Here is a 17,890-nt window from a genome sequence, read left to right as displayed (position 1 = left end):
TGGAATCCTTGTAGATACTTGCTAAGATATTTACGTATGCCTCCTGTACTCCTTGATTATACAATGCCTCTATGACTGCTGGTATCTCTACTGAATCAAATGCCTTTTCATAATATATGAAAGCCATATAGAGAGGTTGATTGTACTCCGCAGATTTCTCGATTACCTGATTGATGACATGAATATGATCCAACGTAGAATATCCCTTCCTGAAGCCAGCCTGTTCTCTTGGTTGGCTGAAGTCAAGTGTTGCCCTGATTCTATTGGACATTTGTTTATGGGCTGTCATTCTCAAAATTCTGAGGAGCTGTATAAACTTGGATGTGTAGCAGCACCAGCAACGCGCAGAACTGTTGTCGACGGCGGCGGCGTTTTGCTCGCGTTCGCACCGAACGCGCGCGGCGTCGATGACGTGTTTATGAAGAACGTGCCAACCTTAGCCGTACACCCTAGGGTGGTGTACCTGTAGCCGACAACTAAGGCCATGTTCTCTGTGGTCACTAAATAAATAAAACCATCGGTTCATATATATTTCTCATTCTTTAATAGTTCAAATAACCAATTACACCATTACATCATAATAATCATAATTGGAAATACATAATTCCCACCATAGTACAGCTTCGCTGGTCTTCCATCTCCACCCCAGTGGAAGCGCTGACAGTTTGTTGTTGTTAAACCTGTGAGCATTGCTTTCATAATATATATATATATATATATATATATATATATATATATATATATATATATATATATATATATGAAACGGAACAGTGACATAGCAGTGCATGAACAAAATCCACTCGATAAGCCAACGACCCGAAAGGTTATAAAGATAAGTGTACATATCGCGTAAATAGAATATCGATTCACGCTACAAAAATATTGGTACAGCAAAATGCACGCACACAAAGACAAACTTAACGCCATTAACAAGGAAGGTTTCGACGAACTAAAAATAAGAATTGGACTAGTTCTGGGAATATAGCGTGGCTGCTGAAGTGTTTTATGTTTTTCCGCTGTTTTTCCCTTCCTTAATATTTTCCTTTTAGCATCCACTCGTTTCTGCCGCCTGCAATGATGAGTATAATTTCATCGGGCAGGATATGGCAACTATAGCGGCAGGTAGTCGATTCCAATCACGTATCGGGAAAAACTGCGACATTTTGTGGCACGGACACGTGCTGAATGTCAAAGTTTTTCATGTCAATCACCACAGCATGTCCACGTGTAGCTTGGAATTGAGAGCATAGGCCGCTGAAACAGTCTGCCAGCATTCACATCCCTCAACCCCGTCGCAGATTGTGTGAGCGGCAAACAGCGCAAAGCAGTGTAACCAGTGCAACGGTTGAGTGATTGATAATTGGGTTTTAATGACGCTAGGGTAATCAGTGCAACGGATCATTACATGATGCCCCCTTCCGCATTGTCGGCTACCCACTATAAATAAAGCTGTTGTCGATGTCGAAAAATCACTGCAATGTCGGAAAATCACTGCACTAGCCGCCCAGCGCAGCGTCACCCAACTTCAAATTGACGCTTACGAAAAAGCCCTTCCTTTGACGCTGCTTATGGGATATTCCTTCAACCAATCATCAAGCTGACATGGCGGCTATCTTGGACCACGACCACATATTCGCAATATTGCAGATGCATTGCACGGGCTTCTGCAAGCTACCACTCACTTTCTTTTGAAGCGCTAACGTCGCAATATATAGCGCGAATTTGCAGCTCCACGTCACGTTTCGTCATCTTGATGAAAACGCAAAATTTCATTTTGCAAAACTTCCGCTTCGAAGCACGAATTTCAAAACATATGCCCTCTCGATAGCCAATCAGACAGGAAAAAAAGTGGATAATGCCGGCTGTGCGAATGAACACGCACGCGACGAAGCTGATGGCGTCATTTCTGCTTATGCTGGCAATCCAAAGCCGACGCTTGTCTGACAATAAGAGACTGATAAATGACAAAAATATACGAAGGTGCAGTTCGTTCAATGTCCCGCGTGAGCTCTGTATGCTGATTACATGTTTGTAATAAATTATAGCAAGCCGGTGACGTCCAACATATCTCTGGTGGGCGAGCCTGACTGTTGCGCTCCGAACGACGTCTACATGCGCTGTAGCTCGTGGACACTGATCGCAGTGCATGTCGAGTTCTTGGCGCAATTGAGTAAGATTGTAGCTCCTTGAAGTAGAGGGAAATGTGCTTGCACTTGAAGCTAGTGCATGCGGAGTGAAAAATGCGTGTTGCGAGTTGTGGTTGGTGGATTGCGCTCACAGGAGACGCACTGTTTGTATGAAGTCAGTTTGTTTCTGGTGGCTGGACATGTGCGTTTTCTGAAAAGAGTACTCGTAGCTCCTTGTTTTTGAGGCGGTGTTTCTGTAGCTTTGGTATGCCAGAAACTTTCACCTGTCCTTGTGGTCGTTGCTTGCACTGTTGTCGCATTTGTGGTGTTGAAGAAACCTTTGACGACGTTCATTCCTAGGAAACTCACATACTACTTGCGTCTTCGGTTCAGTTGACTTTGCGCAGATGTCTTCTTGGTATGGCTTCTGCTCTTTCAACGGCACTAGTTTTCCACGTCGTCGTCATCTGTGTCGGATTCGTCCTTGCATTAGCCGAACTTGTTCTTGGTGTTGGTGGCAGCAAGCTTGGTGCTGTGGCTTGTCTGACGGTGAGGCCCATATGTTAGGCTCCTCAGAAAACCTTCCTGCTGTAATGCCACTAGTGATGGACGTCTCTATTATAGGTGGCACTATGAGACATTTGTTACTGCTGGTGATGCTTCAATGGCAGATGGTTGTTGGGGGCTAGTGCTCGGAAGACTGCTCAGATGTGGCGAAGCAGTTTCAAGTCAACAGGTGAGCTGTTCATAAGTTGCTGTTCATAAGTTGCTGTTCATAAGTTGCTGATAAGAGCGAATGGTTTTCCTTGTGTAATGAACATGAGCTCTTGCTGGTTTCCTTGTGTTGTCTTGGCAGGAAAGCAGTCTGATTCATGTCACCGCTGGAAGTAATAGCTGGGATATTTTCTTGGTTGGTGTGGAAGGTACCGTTGTCTGAGTCCATGCAGCCTGCAATCCTGGATGCTCGATCACTGAACAATGCCGCAGCGGATGTGGTTTCATCATGTGCTTCCAGTAATAAGTCTGTCTCGAAACATCGGGTTCTCATGCGGGTATTAAGCGATCCTGTGTGGCATGGACTAACCTGCAGGTGGTAGGCTGGGCGTACGAGATGAAGTAAACGCATCAGATGCTTCAACGATGACAGGAGTCCGATAGCATGATAAAGGCGCATATATTGGCAATTTCTGCACGGAATTGTAGCCTGGTGAAAGGTTGGGTCTTGAAGAAAAGCGACGTGGATATTTCTCAGTGAACGAAGGCTTTGTCCATTGTGCGAGGTGAAACCATACTAGGCATGTCATTCTATTTAGTTTTTCGGGAGAATCACTACATGTCGAACTTGTCAGCGATCTACTAACACGGGGCTTTGTTTGCTACTGATGATGAATGCTACGTGAACACTGAGTGTCACTGCCGTGACCCAGTTGAAATGTATCCAGCTGGTGGATAATGGAGGGGTTGCATACTTTAAATCGGCTGACCATTTCGTCATTGATTTCGTTCCACGATTCGCCGTTTACAAATATGAGCACCACGTAAAAACAGAAGGCCTCACCGGTGGCGTATTCGTTGAAGTTTGTGACCATCTCCCGTTCCGACCAGCATTCAGCTGTTGCATAGAGCTCGCAATGGTGGAAACAGCCCTCTACGGGCCCATCGTTCGTTGATCCGACGTACTTGGGGACGTCCAAGGCTTCCGACGATGCAGTCATGGTGCTGGATTGTATAGGTGGTGGGAGTCTGCGTTGGGGTTTCACGGCTAGGTGTTGAAGATTCCTTGGTGATGTGAGGCCTATGAAGTTGCTGCCAGGTACACATATGTGTACACAAGTACACATATCCTGTGTACTTGTGTGACACGAGCACGAGGTTACGGGCGTACACAAACATTATCGCCCGAACACTGCCTTCATTTTTCCTCTACGTCTCCTTTCCAGACACCGTCATTCCGTGCACCGTTACGTACATATAGTATAACTCCGGTCTCTTGTTATTGCGCAGATACCCTTTTGAGGTTTGATTACAACCTATGACAAACTTGATAAATCTTTTCCCGGCCCTCTCGATATTAGAGCTGTCCGCCAACTTCAAACTTTGAGTCTGACTCGAGAAAGTTAACCTTCCATTAGCCCATGTGTACATATTTTCTGGAGCACAGAAATCAGTTCATATCATTTTTCACAACCTTGGAGTGCCTGGAAAAGAAATTTGTGATTGCCTTTACGGAGCGGTGCATATATTGCCACTGCAAATCTTCATCTCGTATCCTGAGTCTGTTATCCAGAAATTGAAGTTGTCTGTTAGGAGGTAACGCCAGAGGTAAAGTTCAAAATTTCCAACCCTTTCCCCTTTCCCATGTGTAGGGCGCGTCCTTGGTTAATCTCTCTGCCTTTCCTTCTCATCACTTTCTCTCTGTCTCTCTCAGACGAAAAGCTGCATTTCCTGAAATCTTTAAGATATCAACAACGTTATGGTATAGGTCACATTTGTCTGTGGTGACTAGACAAGTGGTGGTGGTGGTGAATTCTTTATTTCGCCCAAAAGGAGGGGTACCAGTCCTAAGTCATCGATGTACCGAAATACACTCTTCAGCCATGCCACCAAAATTCTTGGCGATACATCTGTCAACGCGACTAAGAAAATTAGAACTTCTGGTAACTGTTGCTAATCCATACGTGAGGGATCCCTCCTTAGGCAAGTGACAGCGACAGCATAAAGGAAGAAAAGACCGGAGCAAGCGTGGACCGAAACAGATGGCCACCACGGTTCGGACCCGGGAATTCCTCACAAACTTAAAACTGGGGTGCACCTTTGAGCCGATACAGACCACAGAGTTTTGCATAAACGTCTTCTCATTCCACACAACACATGTAGAACATGTAGAACGTAAATGGAGCAGCAGTTTTTCCAGAAATATTTCCAAAGTAGTTGCAGAGTTAACAGTGAATTACCTCCATCATTCTCCTCAACCAAACATGACAACGCTCTGCAATATTTCATCATCTGGAAGTGAATAAAACAAGTCTTCAATTTCTATAATAAAAACCGAATAAGAACGGGAGCTATGGGCTCGTGTTGGCAAAGTCCCGTATTAACAAAAAGCTCTGTGAATTTTGCCCCCGTGTCTTATGAAAGCTAACCACACAATTCGGACGCTCGGACAGCGTTGTTATAATACAACTCTGACTACTCAAATCTAATCCTAGAAAGTTCTGTCAAATTCAATCTCCTGAACGCCATACTAATGACATTCCGTTAAACAATGAAAGCAACACCCCTATTCCTAACAGTGAGTGCGTACAAGTTTTCAATAACTTCTTTTCATCCGTATTCACGAAAGAAACTATCACTAATTTGCACATTGTTGTAGACCGAGGTTACCGATACATGAAATCTATTGACATTACTATTGATGGTATAACTCAGCTGATAAATAACTTGAAAGTTTCGTCTTCAGCAGGTATTGACAATATTAATTGTAAATTACTAAAAAACACCGTCTCAGTATCCCCCCTAGCAGGTTTTTATTCCATATTTTTGATCAATCTTTAATGACCGGTCAGATTCATGAAGATTGGAAAATCGACAGTCATACCCATTTTGGAAGATGATAACAAAAACCTGGCTGAAAACTACCGACCGATATCGCTGACTTGCATATGTTATAAAATCATGGAACACATTAGATTTCAAGTTTATCATCACCTAGAATCAAAGAACTCCTTTTTTTCATGCTCAGCATGGTCTCAGGAGAGGTTTGTCGTGCGAAACGCAATTGCTTTTATTTACGACAGATCTACATTTTAACATGGACTCAAACATTCACACTGACTGCGTCTTTCTAGATTTTTCTAAAGCTTTTGACCGCGTAGTCCATTGTCGCCTATTTTTGAAACTATCATCCTTAAAACTTGATTCACTAGCTTTACCCTGACTTCGAAATTTTCTTTCAAACAGGGCAGCAGTTTACCTTCGCTAACAGCTTTTCTTCGCCCCTTTCCGATGTTTCTTCGGGTGTACCACAAGGAAGCGTTCTTCATCCCTTACTCTTTATTATCTACATTAAGACCTACCTAATGGCTTATCATCATGCATGCGCATATTCGGTGATGACTGCATTATCTATCGTCCCATTAACAGCTCTAATGACCACCAGATCCTCCAAAAGGATCTTAACCAAATCGCTAATTGGTGTGACACCTGGCTAATGACTCTAAATTAATCTAAATGTAAAGTGATGTCCTTCAGCCGCAAACGCTCGAACTCATACTATTCTTACTAGATCAAAAATGTCATTATCTCAGGTCTCATCATTAAAATATCTAGGCGTAAATCTTTCATCAAACTTCTTCTGAGCTTCCCACATTGCCACCGTCTGCGCCAGTGCTTCTCGATCACTGGGTTACCTGCGCGGGAACCTTCAAAACTCACCTACATTTATCAACCTGGCATTTCAAACTTTCGTTCGCCCACAGCTTGAGTTCGCCGCTCCGGTCTGGTCTCCACACCAAAATTACTTAATTAACATGCTGAAATCAATCCAGAATAGAGCCGCATGGTTTATTTCCCGACATTATGACTACCATTCTAGCGTAACTCCAATAAAGCTTCATCTTTCACTTTAGCTGCTAAGTAATCGACGCGACATAGCCCTTTTGTCATTGTTTCACAAGTACGCCCACCACACTAACAAACGCTCCCTACGCCTAGAAACTTTATCGCACACCGGTCACACAGATTACACAATCATCTTAGCTTCACGCGCATCCGCGGTAAAACTGAAGCATTCAACACGTCTGCAATTCCACGCGCGATTCGTCTCTGGAACAGCCTCCCCGATAGCATAGTTGCGGAAACTGACCGCGATAAATTCAGGCACTGACTCCAATTGCTTATCCCTTGTTATTCATACTCACTGTCTGGTATTTTTTTTTTCTAGTCTTACAGCGTGAGCTGTTATGGACTCATTCCAATCGCAGTTTCGGTTGGCGATGGTGTCTGCCGCCGCCGCCTGCGGTGTCCGGGGTCCGTAACCGCTATCGCCGGAAATGAGAAAAAAAGTACCCAGTTCCCGCCGGGTTTGAATTGAATTGAATTGAATGAACTTTATTTCTCGTACAAACGAGGGGAGACTGTGTCTAAAGGCACAAAGGCCTGGCAGAGGTCCCAGCCTCACAATTACAACAGCGGTGATAACCAATGCAAATGAATACATATACAACGTACATACATCTCGCACGAGAGAACAGAATTTCAGTAACAATAACGCATGAGAGAACAGAATTTCAGTAACAATTACAACATTTGTTCATTGGATTGAGTAAACCAAAAAAAAACATTAGCACAAATGGTATCTATATGAATTTTTATGTCATACATGCATACGTACAGATGTGAAAGAAACAAAATATCAATAATTAGTGAAAGCAATGTCATCGGCGAGTAATAATGCGCTAAGCCCTCTTTTGAACGAGCTTTCACAAGCGCTAAAATTTATCAGTTCTCCTACCTTGTTCAATATTTCTGTCGATTGATATAGGAATGTTTGTTTTCCATAATTTGTTCTTGTTTTTGGAATATGTGCCTGGTTTTCTGGCGTAGTGGGTAACGAGATATTTCATCATTGTCCGTTTTGGTGAATAGTTTTTGTTTATGTATGGTGACCAGAAGCTTCTTATAATATATTCTGTCTGCTCGAAGAAGGGGGTAACGCTGGAATAATGGAGCTGTTTCAAGGTGTACAAAACGGCCATGGTAATTGCAGTACATACGAAGAATTCGTTTCTGTAAAAGAATTAATTTCTTGTAGATTGTTTTTGAAGTTGTACCCCTTACCAAGACCCCGTAGCAGAGTTTAGAGTAAAAGAGAGCATTGTATAACTGTTGTTTGAGCCAAAGCGGAATTAGATGGTTTATTCTATTAATAATAACGACCTATTTAGAAAGGTCATTGCAAAGCATCCTTATATGTGAACCCCAGGATAAATGTTCATCAAACCATACGCCTAAGAATTTTTGTTCTTGGACATGGTTAATTGTCATTTCATTGAAATAAATGTCAATGTCATTGGGTATGTTCTTGTTACGAGCTCTGAATAAAATGTATGTTGTCTTTGCAGTATTTAATTCTAGACTATTCTCTCTCAACCAAATTGACAAGCGATTTAGATACGCATTAACAATATTAGTAAGTTCGGAAGTGTCATTGGATCTAAAAATATGTTGGTATCACCGGCATACATTGTCAAGTCGGGTGAGTCAGGTATCCGTACAATATTGTTTACATAAATTAAGAACAATAGTGGGCCCAGTTTCGAGCCCTGAGGTACACCCTGCTTTATAGGTAAAATGTCAGAAGCAACAAAATTTATCTGAACAAATTGGTTCTTCTTCTTTCTGGAGTTTTACGTGCCAAAAACAGTTCTGATTATCAGGCACGCCGTAGCGGAGGGCTCCGGATTAATTTTTTCCACGTGGGGTTCTTTAACGTGCACTACAACGCTGAACAAATTGGTTTCGATTCGTTAAATAACTTCTTAATAAATCATTAGCGACGCCACGTATCCCGTAGATTTCTAAGTTATGTATTGTAATGACGAAGTTAGCACAAGCGTCGCTGTGGTCGCATGGCTCCTGAAGTGAGGAAGAGAGAGACGAAAGGATCGGTGTCGCTGGTTTTGCCTCGCGCTGGCGTTTGGCTGGAACGGCTCGGGTGCTCTTTGCGCTGGACCTAACGGGATCAAACGCCAATAAACCCCATATCATATGGTGGAGGTGCTGGGTATCCTAACGATCCTAACAACTCGCCCTGGAACTCCGCAGCCGCACTCTGCCCTCCGCTACCCCCACGACCATGCCAGACGACGCCGGTGAGCGACCCACTTCGTCAACTGTGCAAGTCACCTGCAGTGCCGTTCGTGAACGAGACCCGGCTGTGTTCAGTGGCACCGCTGATACCGACGTCGACGACTAGCTTTCGTCGTACGAACGGGTGAGCAACCACAACAAATGGGACGATCGGACAAAGCTCACCAAGGTTATTTTTTATCTTGCGGGTGTCACCCACCTCTGGTTCCGCAACCATGAAGCAACCATTGCGACATGGAATGACTTTAAGACTGCATTCGCGGAGGTATTTGGCCGTCCTGCGGTGCGAAAGCTTCGCGCTGAACAGCGCCTTCGCCACCGAGCGCAACAGCCGGGCGAGACTTTCACTAGTTACATCGAGGACGTCATAGATCTCTGCAACCGCGTGAGCCGAACGATGACTGAGGAAGATAAGATTAAAGAAATCCTCAAGGGCATTGATGACGACGCTTTTCAGATGCTCATGGCCAAGAATCCTACCACCGATGCAGCCGTAGTCACATATTGCCAAAGCTTCGATGAATTACGCCGGCAACGAGCGCTCGCCCGCCAAACTGTTCCTCAAGTCGCCTCCCTTTCCAGTTTGGTGACTGCTCACGGACAGGCTGATGACGGGTCTCTGCTGCCTCAGATCAAAGCCTTCATTCGTGAAGAGGTGGCCCGCCAGCTCTCGCTGCTCCCTCTCACCCAGGAGCCTGTCCAACCTTTGTCCTCGGCCGTGCAGCAGGCCATCCGCGAGCAGGTTGCAGAGGCCCTTCCACCAGTCCAACAGATTGCTGCACCAGCTCAGATTGCTGCACCTTTGACGTACGCTGAAGTCGTGTCGCGTCCTCGACCAACGACACTCCCCTACTCGGCGCCGCCACCGCGCCCAGCGCTTCTCAGTGTCCCTCAAATGCCCCCTCAGTACTTCCGGCCGCAAGATCCATGGCGCACGAGGGACAATCGGCCGATATGCTTCTCGTGCGGTATCGCGGGACATGCGGCGCGCTTTTGTCGCCGTCGCCTGCCGCGTCAGGAGGTCGTCGTTGAGCCACAGGTAGGTGCATCCCACCAGCATGCTGATTCGAACCCATCGCCGAACTTCTGGACCGGTCGTCAGAACTTCAGCCCCCGTCGTTCACCATCACCGCGTCGCCGTTCGATATCGCCGATGCGTCGTCGCCCGCCTTCCAACGAGGGAAACTAAATGTTGCAGCTTCGGAGGAAAGAGCTGCACGCTTGTCGAAATGCCCAAGACCTCCGCTATCGCCGCAAAACATTATAGAAATACAGGTTGAAGGAGCCGCTACATTCGCACTCATCGACACGGGCGCTGCGGTTTCCGTCATACGTGAGACTCTTTGCCGTAAGATTAGGAAGGTCACCACATCACTTTCTGGCCTTGTACTTCATACTGACACCACGGAGCCCATCGAACCTTCAGCCGCATGCACCGCTAGGATCGTTATTCGGGACGTAGTTTACACAATTGAGTTCCTTGTTCTGCCTTCCTGCTCCCATGATGTCATCCTGGGATGGGACTTTCTGTCGCGCCACCGTGCCGTCATTGACTGTGCCCGTGCCGAAGTTGCTCTGTCTGTCGTTAACACCACTCTGCCTGCCGCCTCTCCCGCCCCCTTAAAGATTATTGTCGCCACCGATGCTGATCTGCCACCAAGCACTTCAACACCAGTCGCTTTGTTGTGTCCATCGGCGCCCGACGCCTCGGTACTGTTCACGCCTTCATCTGTTTTTCTTCACCGCAAATCTCTACCACTTCCATTCGCCGTTCTTGACGTAGCCGCTGGTACAACAATTATGCTAGTGGACAATCCGTTCCAATACCCGCTGACTCTGCTTCGCGACGAGTGTCTCGGCTGTGTCGAACCTATTGACATGTCTGAGTGTTTGGACGTGCCTGGCTCCTCTTCTGGCCTTTCGCTCGACGCCATGACACCATTTCCGAAAAGCTCCCGATTGGCTACGGAAGTCTTTGATTCATGCGTTGACGCCAACCTTTCCCTCGAGCACCGCGAGCAACTCCTGTCTCTCCTAGATACTTTCCGTTCTTCGTTCGACTGTACGGAACACGCCTTGGGTCGTACGAAGTGTTTCCCACCACATCGACACCGAGTCCCACTTTCCCCTCAGACAACGCCCCTATCGCGTTTCAGCGGCGGAGCGTCGTATAATCAACGACCAAGTGAATAACATGCTCGAGCGTGGCGTCGTTCAACCATCCCAGAGTCCGTGGTCTTCTCCAGTTGTGCTAGTGCGAAAAAAAGATGGTTCTATTCGTTTCTGTGTCGATTACCACCGCCTAAACAAAGTCACACGGAAGGACGTCTACCCTTTACCCCGAATTGACGATGCACTCGATTGCTTACAAGGCGCTGAGTACTTCTCGTCATTGAACCTACGATCTGGCTACTGGCAGTTTCCCATGGCCGAATGCGATCGACCGAAGACAGCGTTTGTCATCCCTGATGGGCTATATGAATTTACCGTCATGCCATTCGGGCTCTGTAATGCGCCCGCAACTTTCGAGCGCATGATGGATAACATACTTCGCGGTCTCAAATGGAACATTTGCCTATGCTACCTGAATGACATCGTCGTGTTTTCTTCATACTTCTCGACGCACCTCTCACGTCTCCACCAAGTTTTGACATGTCTTAAGAACGCTGGTCTTCAGCTGAATATCAAAAAGTGTCGCTTTGCAGCTCGCACCTTGACTATCTTGGGCCACGTTGTGTCCAAAGACGGCGTCCTCCCTGATCCTGCGAAACTTCGAGCTGTCGCCGACTTCCCTAAGCCGACGTCACTGAAGACCCTCCGGAGCTTCATCGGCCTTTGTTCTTATTTTCGTCGCTTTGTGCGCAATTTCGCGACCGTTATCGCACATTTGACGCGACTTCTCACCGTTGGCACCGACATGCCTCACTGGTCTCGTGAATGTGATGACGCATTCCAGACGCTACGCCAGCTGCTCACAGCTCCTCCGATTCTCCGGCACTACGATCCCCGGGCGCCTACGGAGGTGCACACTGATGCAAGCGGCGTTGGCCTTGGTGCGGTGCTCGCGCAACGGAAGCCTGGCTATCACGAGTATGTTGTCGCCTACGCGAGCCGAACCCTCACAAAGGCCGAGACCAACTATTCAACCACTGAGAAAGAGTGCCTGGCTATAGTCTGGGCTCTTGCCAAGTTCCGACCCTACCTTTATGGCTGCCCATTTTATGTCGTCACGGACCACCACGCTCTTTGCTGGTTGTCGACATTGAAAGATCCCTCGGGCCGCCTCGGTCGGTGGGCCCTCCGGCTTCAAGAGTATGATATCCAAGTGGTATACAGGTCTGGCCGCAAGCATTCTGATGCGGACGCCCTTTCTCGCTCTCCTCTACCCCCCGATACAGCGTCTCTCTCGGCACAGTACACGGTTATCTCAGCGCTCCACGTCGAGTCCATGCATTCGGAGCAACGGAAGGATCCGTGGATTGTTGCCCTTCTCGACCTTCTGGCGGATTCCACCGCCAATCCGCCCTCCCGCGCGCTCCGCCGTCAAGCCTCTCATTTTACCGTGCGAGACAACCTGCTCTACCGCCGCAACTATATACCGGGTGGTCGCAAGTGGCTTCTCGTAATACCTCGTCACATGCGCTCCGACATCTACGCTGCTTTTCATGCCGACCCACAGAGTGCTCACGCAGGCGTGCTGAAAACTTACGCAAGGTTGCGCCAACGCTTCTACTGGCGCCGTATGTACAGCTTTGTCCTAAAGTATATCCGTGCTTGCGAAGCATGCCAACAACGCAAGATTTCTCCGCAACGCTCGACCGGCGCTCTTCAGCCTTTACCTTGCCCCGCGCGGCCTTCGATCGGGTCGGCATCGACCTTTACGGCCCACTCCCATGCACTACGTCTGGAAGCCGGTGGATAATCGTTAGTGTTGACCATCTCACCCGATATGCTGAGACTGCCGCCCTTCCTGTCGCTACAGCACGTGAGGTTGCTTTCTTCATCCTGCGCAATTTCGTGCTTCGACATGGCGCTCCTCGATAACTCCTCAGTGACAGAGGACGTGTCTTTCTTTCCCAAGTGGTCGAAGCTCTGCTTGCCGAGTGCCACGTCGTCCACCGTACATCAACCGCGTACCATCCGCAAACCAATGGATTAACTGAGCGCTTCAATCGCACTCTTGGCGACATGCTCACTGCATACGTCGCGTCGGACCACTCCAACTGGGACATGGTTCTCCCCTTTGTCACCTACGCTTACAATACCGCGACTCAAGCGACCTCAGGCTTTTCACCATTCTTTTTATTGTATGAACGAGAACCCTCGTGCACGCTCGATACAGTATTGCCATACCAACCTGACGCCTCTGAATATCGACCCATATCAGAAGTAGCCAGGTACGCTGAAGAATGCCGCCAACTTGCCCGTACCTTCACGACGGAGGGTCAAGCCCACCAGCGGAATCGACATGACACCGACCTGAGCCCTACCACTTTCCGTGTCGGCTCCCTCGTCTGGTTGTGGATTCCGCCTCACGTTCTCGGTCTTTCGTCTAAGCTGCTGGCTCAATACCACGGACCCTACCGGATCGTCGCCTGTACATCTCCTGTAAACTATGTGGTCGAACCTCTCACGCTGTCTGACGATCTGCGGCGTCGTGGTCGCGAGACTGTGCACGTCAGCCGGCTTAAACCGTATTACGATTCCTCTATCGTGTCGTCACCGTGAGTCGCCAGGATGGCTAGTCTTCTTTCGTGGGGCCATTGTAATGACGAAGTTAGCACAAGCGTCGCTGTGGTCGCATGGCTCCTGAAGTGAGGAAGAGAAAGACGAAAGGATCGGTGTCGCTGGTTTTGCCTCGCGCTGGCGTATGGCTGGAACGGCTCGGGTGCTCTTTGCGCTGGACCTAACGGGATCAAACGCCAATAAACCCTATATCAGTATTAATATTTTATGATCAATCGAGTCAAAAGCCTTCCGTAAATCTAAAAAAAACGTTTAAATCTGAAAAAGGGATCGAACCCAGGCCTGCGCTGCGCGGGAGTCAGACACTCTACCACTGAGCCACGAAAGTTTTTCTCTTTATTGCCATTTCACAAACACAAACAAAATTATCAGATACACAAGTACATATTCTAAATACACCAGCCACAACTCAGCCACGAAAGCGCTTGCTATCTCCCTATAAACGCGCCCTAGCACGCGAGGAGACACGATGATGATGATAATTATTTTATTGCATCCCCTGTGAAACGGGGCTGTTACAAATAGTCACCTAGCCTGCTTGATTTAATCAGGTATGCTATAAACGTTTTTATCTAGCATTTCTGTATACATCTCCTTAATCTTTTTTTTTCCTTCAAAATTTGTCTTGTGCCGCTACCTATGAGTGTAAGAGATCCGGTCGTATCAATCTCTTCTCTGCATTTTTTTTCCACCAATACACGCGATGTGACATGCGCGCTGCGTAGAGCCGATGCGTGCACATTTTGCATTGCAGTTGCATATTATTACACCTGGTGGAACGACATGCAGCAGATGCACAGGTAACGGTACAAGGCAGAAGGTTTGAGGAAGAAAAAGATTTTTAAGGAGTTGTGTACATGAATGCTAGAAAAAAATATATTGTGCACCTGATTAAATCAAGCTAGGTAGTTGCCTATAAATCATCATCATCATTAGCATCGTATCCTGCCACTTGTCTGGCGATGTGAGATGCGCGCCCCGTAGCGTCTATACGCGCACCATTTGCATTGCAGTAGTAAATTATTGTAATTATTGTAAAAATTAGTAAATAGTAGTGAACACGAGCGTTGGCGAAATGCAAGACCGACAGCAGCGGGCCGTCCGGGAGGTGGAGCGGCACCTTGAAGACACGGGACTCGTCTGCTCACCCGACAAGTCAGAGATCCTACTCCACAGACCGCGCAAGAAAGGACCCCTCCCATAGGGCGTGTTCGATGCCCGTCGTTTGGGCGTCCACGTCACGACGAGGGAGGGGACCCGAATACCGACGGTGTCCAAGTTGCGAGTGCTCGGCCTGTGGCTGGAAGAGAACGGTGCCAACCGCGAGCTGGTTTCCCTACTGCAGAAGAAAGTAGCCGCCGCCACGCACCTCGTGAGGTGGGTCGTGAACAAGAGGAAAGGAATGAAGGAACACAGCGTGAAGAGGCTGATACAGGCGTACGCGCTGAGCCATATATCGTACGTCGCCGCGTATGCCGACTGGAACAGGAGCGAAACCGACAAGCTGAACGTGGCGATCCGCAGGGCGTTCAAGACCGCCCTGGGGGTACCCCAGTACACGCCAACTCACAGGCTGCTCGAGCTGGGCGTACACAACACGCTCGAGCAGGTCGCCGAGGCGCAGAGAATAGCGCAGCTGGAGAGGCTGTCGGTCACCAAAATGGGAAGACGAATCCTCGACCTCCTCGGGATTCAATATCATGAGGCGCGGGGACTGAAGGAAACACTGCTACCGGAAGTCAGGTACGCCATACAGACGGAAAACATGCCGAAGAACATGCACCCGGCGCATGACGTGCAAAGACGTAAACGAATGGCGGTAGCAATCCTCGAGGAGCACGGAAGACGAGAAGGCGTCCTCTTCGTCGATGCAGCCAGGTACCCGCGGCCCGCCGGTAACGTTGATGGCGACGAGGGACGACGACCACCATCGCCACTACAACGAAATGTGCGAGACGAACCGGGGATGCCAACACCACCATCACTACTACTACTACGACAAAAACGGCAGCAGCAACGGCAGCAACATCAACGACACGGCCGGCCGACGACGGCGAAGCCCGCCTTTTCTATGGCGGTCGTAGATACGAAGGGAAGGATCCGAGTCACGGCATCAGCTAGGCTGCCGTCGGCCGAAGCAGCGGAGGAGATGGCCATAGCCCTCGCGGTACTCCACGGAGGTGCGGAGGATAGCCTGATCATAAGCGACTCCAAATCAGTGATCCGGAACTACACCAAAGGTTGGGTGTCCGCGGATGTGGCGCGCATGCTCAACGCCAGAGCCGGGGACTTCGTGTCCGGCACAATTCCGAACAAGTCCCTCAAATGGTTCCCCGCGCACGTCGGGGAGCTTGGTACTAAAGAAGACAACAGCCGCAACAACAACAGTACTAACTGCCGAAAACACACCGGCATCCCCCGCCCAACCACAACGAGCGTGCCCATCTCGTCGCGAGGCAACTTACCCGCCGCGACGCGATCACCCAGAGGGCAGCCGCCGTTGTTGTCCGGGACCCCAGCGGAGGAATTACCGACACAACCCAAATCGCGGCGGACGGAGCTGGGGGCCACGGGGACGCCGACCGTGATATCGAGGAGTTTCCGGCCGCGTACCGAGAGGTTCTTGCACACTACAGGAAAGAACGTATGACATATCCACAACCCCACGGGCGGCTGGACAGGTCCCAGGCAGTCGACCTGAGGCGGTTGCAGACGGGCACTTTCACCAACCCCTACCACCTGCACCGCCTGTGGCCCGCGCTGCACCCGTCGCCCGGCTTCCCGTGGTGCGAGCACGAACGGGCTGATATGGCCCGTATACTTTGGGAATGTCTACGCCCTGAAGAAGAAGAAGGACCAAGAGGAAGGAGGAAGATAACAGCAGGACTCTCTGAAGCGGGGCGCCTCGCTGAGAGATGGCAAGCCGCCCTCCTCAGCGAAGCACCCGAGGACCAGGAGTGGGCCGTCCAGCGGGCCAGGCCAATGCCGAGGACCTCGTAAGATTTTTCTCCGGCGATGGACCCCTGGCAGCCTAGCCCCGGGCACCAACAGCCTTAACCGCTGCACAAATAAAGTTTATTCCTATCCTATCCTAGTAAATTATTGCACCAGGTGGCACGCCATGTAGCAGTTGCATAGGTGGCGTTACAAGGTAGATGGAGAAGTATTGAGGAAGAAAAAGAAGATTATGGGGATGTATAAATATGGATGTAATGAAAAACATGTATGGCATACCTGTTTAATTCAGGCGGGCTAGGTGACTATTCGTCACCGTCCCGTTTCAAATGAAAGGGAATGTGATTATTTCCTAATCATCATCATTATCATCGTATCGTCCCATTTGACGTGCCATCTGACATGCGTGCCGCGTAGCTTGGATACGTACAAAATTTGCTTTGCAGTTCGGTAATATTCCACCACGTGTCCCAACACGTAGCAGTTGCGTATAATACCTGCATGCTGCATGTAGCTGGACCTGGTTAACTCAAGCAGGCTAGGTGACTATTTGTCACCACCCAGTTTTGAAGATGCCAATAAACCATCATCATCATCAACAGCAACAAAAACGTACCGTGCCACAGGTCAAGAGATGTGAGATGTGCGCCACGTATTCTGCATACCTTTTCGGTACACGTTATGGCACCTCCTCTCATGGTACGAACCACCCGCCGTGGTTGCTCAGTGGCTATGATGTTGGGCTGCTGAGCACAATGTTGCGGAATCGAATCCCGGCCACGGCGGCCGCATTTCGATGGGGGCGAAATGCGAAAACACCCGTGTACTTAGACTTAGGTGCACCTTAAAGAACCCCAGGTGGTCCAAATTTCCGGAGTCCTCCACTACCGCATGTCTCATAATCAGATCGTGGTTTTGGCACGTAATACCCCATAATTTAATTTTTAAGGTACGAACCGCTGCTGAAGAAACGAATCGTAGAGCTACGTGCGCGGCTGCAACCAGGCAACATCGGGCTCAGCATACCGCTGTCCACAGAGCAGTACAAGCCGCAGCTCGCCGTCAACGCCGGGCGGACAGTTCAGATCGTTCTCGTGAAGACGAGGCGAAGAGACTTCGCTGCGAAGACCCTGTTGTGCGTGGTGCCTAAATTGGAGCTACTCTTGGGCCGCTCCTCCAGCTTACGCTGT

General features: G+C 48.8%; 1 long non-coding RNA gene across 1 annotated transcript; it reads left to right on the top strand.

Annotated features, from left to right (window-relative positions):
* Window positions 1-803: 803 nt before the first annotated feature.
* On the top strand, window positions 804-8,253 carry LOC125944352 (uncharacterized). Its single transcript, XR_007466201.1, has 2 exons — window positions 804-4,639; window positions 4,696-8,253. It is a non-coding gene; the product is annotated as an uncharacterized LOC125944352 (long non-coding RNA).
* The last annotated feature ends 9,637 nt before the right edge of the window (window positions 8,254-17,890 follow it).

This window comes from Dermacentor silvarum, chromosome 1 (assembly GCF_013339745.2).
Source record: "Dermacentor silvarum isolate Dsil-2018 chromosome 1, BIME_Dsil_1.4, whole genome shotgun sequence".
Taxonomy (NCBI): domain Eukaryota; kingdom Metazoa; phylum Arthropoda; class Arachnida; order Ixodida; family Ixodidae; genus Dermacentor; species Dermacentor silvarum.
This window is presented reverse-complemented; position numbering and strand designations above follow the sequence as displayed.